The following is a 6,000-nucleotide window of genomic DNA, read 5'->3' on the forward strand; positions in this document are numbered from 1 at the left end:
GTTCCACTGGTGTGTTAACAGAACTAAGACACAACAATGTGATTGTGCAGCAGTCAAATATACTGCTTATACTGTACCCCAAAAACCATCATCCAGCTTTAATTCTGCAGATTTGTAAAGAAACCCTGTAAGGAAATGCTCAGGTTGTGAAGATGAGACAAATGGCTTTCAATCATGAAATGATGTTTACAGATGTCTTATTATTATGGGATTGAATAAGTGTATTGTACAAACAGCTGACACTGGAATAGTTCCGTTTATGGGGCAGGGTGCAGGATGATTTAGTTGGCATGTTTTAACATAAGTCTGTATCTTTGAGAAACACCACAGGAGTTATGATGATGAAAGAAAAATGAATGAATGCTGAAGGAAATATGAGCGTAGTGTCTACGCTTGTAAAACACTCTCTGGAAGTGTTGACAGTAATGCAACATGTTGTGACGTGTGACGGTTAAACTGGACACATTTTTGGAGTCAACCGGATGTGAGTCATATGATTTATTTCAATATCACTGTCCTTTCTAAACACTGATATCTCAAGCAGCACAAATATCAAACATATTATTGATCGCAGTCTATTTCTCTCTGAGTCTTTTTTGTGGGTCACTATTGTGCTAAAGAACAGACATCAGAGCAAAGAATCATACGCTGCATGTAAGAGATAATGCTGGGCTAGCCGTGGATTATCCCGCTTATGCCATGGTCATTTGCCAAGTTAAAGCTGTTATTGATGTTTACATTTGTGCAATTTTTGATCAGACAGGTGAAAAGTTATTTTTGTCAGTTCATTTTTAACATTGATCAAACTGACGGTTTTAACGCACACCTTCCTGCCAATCAGAATAGAGTATTTAAGCAGACCATGGTACCATTGGCTTATTAAACTGTGTAGATTTAAACCGATTTCATTTGAGGCCACTGAAAAATATTTCCTAAAACAGTTGATGTGTTACAGGGAAAAAATCACTTTTACTCAATTCTCACGTAGTTCATGACAACAGACACGTGCAGCTAACTCTGCTTTACAGTTTTATTTAGTAATCCATGTTACAGCAATTGAAATCTTTATTAAAATTTGTTGAAATCACATGTAGACATCTGAGATCTGACTCAAAGAATATGAGACACATACTCTGATTTTACTCTTATAATTACAACAGAACAAATGTATTATTGTATAATAATAGAAAATAATCAACTAAATAAATAATTTATTAAAATATTATATTTATTCATTAATTGTAGTGGTCCAGTTTCTGAGACCTGGGGCCTCATTTATAAAACTGTGCGTAGGATCCTTATTAAAAGTGTACGTGCGCCCGAAAACCAAAAATAGCGTACGCCAAAAAATATTCAGATTCATAAAACCGTGCGTACCGACACCTGTAAGCAATATTCGCTTTATAAATCACAGATCACCTGCAAGTGTGTGTACGTGAATCAGCCTCATATGGCATATCCCGCCCTGTACACGCCCATTTTTACCCATAAATAGTCAATGCAAAGCACCTCATGAATGCTGATTCGTATATTAATAAGCCTGACATCCAATCCGCTTGTTAAACTTGACGTCACGAACCATAATGGACGTATACCGTTTCCGGGTCCTGCCAGCTATCAGATGCCATAGAAAAATAACAAAAACTTATGTAAAACCCCCGATCCTTTATCTCCATAACGAAATCACAAATGGCCACACATGAGATTCACTGAGATTTCCATATTAATAATTGTTAGAATTATTATTATAATTATATTAAAGCCAAAGAAGGTCTCTGCAGCATTTATATGTTTACAGCATTTAGACTGATCATTTACACCTCATTAAAATCACCTCATTAATTACTGGTGTCCTTCACCTGAGATCACATTTGAAGACATAATTGTAAAAGACGAATGTTTCTTCATTTTTTCTTCATTTTGTTATGAACATCGTTAGGACTGATAACATATATATATTTAGTTATAGTTAGAGTTATTTGATGCTGTCCTATATTCTATGCAGTCGTATCATCTCCTCCTCATGTGCTCATAGTGTGATGGTGAGACAGCGCTGTTTAAATATTTAGATTGAATTTTTATTTAAGATTTGAGTTTGATTTTACAAGAGCTGCATGAAACAAGTATCACTCAATACAAGCGCAAATAACTCTGCAGATTTAATCTTCGTGATAATGAGGATATTTAAGGTCACATTAAATGTGTGTGAGGGATTAATGCTTATGCGTTTTTATCACACTTACCTTTTGCAATCTAACTTGAGTTCACTAACTCACCATCGGTGTCGCCAAACTGCTCTGTCTCCAGAATGTCCGTACGCATGGGTCAGTGTTTGCGTGCAGGTGCGCACATTTTTCCGTCAAGTTTGTTTTTATAAATCCCATCTTTTGCGTGGGAAGTGGCGTACGCCTCTTTCAGGGCATGTTTTGTGCGTACGCAACGGTTATAAATGAGGCCCCTGTTCTCTCAACACAATACTCTCTTCTCACTCACTAGAACAATGTTCAAAAGTCTCTGTTTTTTTAATCTCGTGTGATTTAATAATGCTGTTTTGTTTAACCCATGATTGGGTCAGATATGGTTTCTGCACTCCATCTGACAAAAGCTATGAAGCTTTTCTTGTGTGTAATGGTTTATATTTTCAAAACACAGACACAGTTGATTATCTGAGACTATAAACCAACAAATCAAGACTTGATTAACACACAACCCAAAAACTGCAAACTATCAGCTTTCATGGGCCTAATCCAGTTTTTATTTTCTGAATGTTTCGGGGAATCATTTTTTTCTACAGAAACTACAGTATAATGTGTGTTGATCAACACTGCCCCCTACAGGTCTCTACAACACAACACACTGAACACAGCCACAGAAATTAGTTCAGCACGGTTTTCAAACTTGTATTTGTCATCTGAACCCCTTTTATTTACTTGAAGTACCCCCTGACATTTACAAATATATTTTAAGAACACATTTGGATGTTTATCTTAAAAAACATTTAATTTTATCTGTTTTAAAGTTTTTATCTTACAGTAGTATTTTACATAGGTCTTACTATTGTTACTTTTAACCTGCAATTTAACTTTTTCAAAGTAATGAAAACAACACTGGTAGAGAGACAGTTTACTGTGTCAACTCACAAACCTCCTGCAATTCTTTTACGAACCACCAGGGGTTCGCGACCTCCAGTTTGGGAAACCCTGGTCCAGCAGCACATATCTTTTATAGACATTTACACACAGCTGGGTACATTACTTATGAATTGTAATCAGTTACTGATTGCAAATTACATGACAAAATTTGTAGTCAGTAATATAATCTCTTAGATTACACATTTTTGATAACGTAATCTGACTACTTTTAGGTTACTTTTGATTTAAATATTATTTGATGTCACATACAGTTAAAGTCAAAAGTTTACACCCCCCTTGCAGAATCTGGAAAATGCTGAAAATTTGGGAATTTTTGAAGTGAAAGTTTATTTTTAATTTAGTCCTGCCCTGAACAAGTTATTTTACGAAAGAACATAACCAAAGAATAATAACAGAATTTCTAAAAATAGCCCAAGTCAAAAGTTTACATCCCCCTGATTATTACAGTTTTTCTCCATTGCTAACACACAATTGATGAAACAATTCACCATTTTCTGACAACCATAAACACATTCTCAGAACAATACACCATCTTGTACAAACCCCACACACATTTCGCAAAGGTTTGACCATGTTCTCATTCAGAAAACACAAACACACAATATAATGAACTGAAGTGTGGAGACGTAAAGTCGAGTAGCACACATTTATCCATCAGTAAACAAACTGATGACACACCAATCAGCATCTCAGGATCATATCAACAGCTCATGCTAGAATCATCTACAGGGCTTTATACTACAGTACTACAGGAAACATACAGTATAGTGACACTACACACTTTATACCAGAGACATGTCACTGTTCTGTATGCAGTAAACTGTAGCACGTCTACACCCTTTCTTACCCGTTCTGTATTTGTGCAGAAAATTCTGAATACTTTTGACTAAATTGGGCCAAAGGTGCAGAGGATGCCATATTTTTTACATTGCCTCCTACTGACGAATGGCTTCACTGTATTGTTTCCTTCATCTTCTCCGGAAGTGGCTTTGGATAAAAGCATCTGCTAAATGCCTGAATGTAAATGTTCTTTGTGCAGTTGTGGACCGTATTGTGTTGCATGACCACTTCATATTGGTCTTCGGTCTTCGTCTACTTTACAGTTGTGTAATGTTTTACTTTTTCCTAAAGCTCATTCATTATCTTTTGTGTTGTATATTCTAGTAAACACTAAGCTGTCAAATGATTCTTGAATCCCGATAAGAGGTTTAGTAACAGTGTTTTGAATGGATCTCAGCCGTGTCCAAGACTGTGTTCAGTGTGGGTGATTTGAGGGCTTGTGGGAAAAGGGTGGTTTTTCAGCAAGGTTGAATGGTTTTGAGAAGAGAGCTTCATTTTGACCTGACAATAGGATGTTTGGGGAATTGGGTGAGATGTTATGGATTTGTGTTCACTGTTTTGAGAATACCAGGCATAATTTCAAGAAATGTGTTTAAGCAATCGAGAAAAACTGTAATACTGTATGATGTTACCTGAACAATCAATGAGTTTTTATGGTTTGTCATAGTTGTGAACACAGCAGAACACAAAAGAACAACACTGACTTTCATTGAGAGGGAGGTCGTGTCCATTCATCTCTCATCACACATCTGAAATCTGTGAGCAAACACTCCACTGTGCTGTTGTCATGGAATCATTCTTTTATATTCTGATTGTAGAGCATTGAACCACGAGAAAGACCATTGTGAATGGATGGGTCACACGCGAGTGTGATGGTCCAGGTGAAGCAGTGTAACTCTTTGACATGTGGTCATGTTGACACCTGATAAACTGAACAGCCGTGAGGTCACACTGATCTCAAACCTGCGGGCTCATAAATAAACTCTCATACACATTAACTTGTGTTTGTGTTGAGCACGTTCTGATTCACAACATGCGTTCTTTTCCACTGTGATTTAAATGTGAGAAGTCCCGCAGTCAGGAAATCGTTTTCTTAGTTCTTTAAATGTCAACATTATCATAATTTGAGTTTTCTCAGTCGTGAAGAAAATTGAGGCAGTGTAAACTCCTCAGACCAACTACATCACTTCACATCATCGTCTGACACATGAGCCACATTTAAACCAATAAAAACCTATGAATGTAAGATCAGTTCCAGAGAACGGGCATTAATCAGCACAATTAATACCGTATTTGTGTTCACAGGATGAAGAATGACTTTCTCAGGTCACGGATTTGTCCACTAGACAGTCTCAGGGAGAGTCTTGACACAGAGGACAAAACAAAACCTTCACCGTGTTCAAAAAATGTATACAAATAAAACACTAGATATATACTGTATACAATACATTCATAATACCGAGCATAAATTCATCAAAGCAGATTTTTTAAAATCGGTTTATGTGACCTATCATTAAATACTCACTTTTATAAGGTGTGTGCGGTGCCTATAGTAAATCCACACACTCCATTTTTTATAATTCACATAAACCAAAAGCGGTCTATTCCGATGAGAGGATTCAGATGGATCTGTATACTGATGTCATTGTAGAGATGATCTGCGCTATCAGACACAAGAGAACAGAAGCGCCTTTCTATATTAGTCATATTGTCATAGATGTGTTCTTGACCTTAGAATGGCTCATCTTACCCCACTCTCTCCTGTGTAAAGAATCAAGTAGCTTTAAATGTATTAAAGGGGTCATATGGCGGAAGTACGTGTTTTTCTGTCTTTGGTGTGTTATAAGTTGCCCATGCATGTATTAGACACGTAAAATTGCACAAATGAAAGTGTGGGAACAAAAGATGCATTCTATCTAAAAGCGATTGCTCATCCAGACTTGCTTTAAACGCCTCGTGTATCCACACCCCTTCTAATCTACGTAACTTCGTAACATGATTTGACTAA

The sequence above is a fragment of the Triplophysa rosa genome, unplaced genomic scaffold, assembly GCF_024868665.1.
Source record: "Triplophysa rosa unplaced genomic scaffold, Trosa_1v2 scaffold139_ERROPOS793776, whole genome shotgun sequence".
NCBI lineage: Eukaryota > Metazoa > Chordata > Actinopteri > Cypriniformes > Nemacheilidae > Triplophysa > Triplophysa rosa.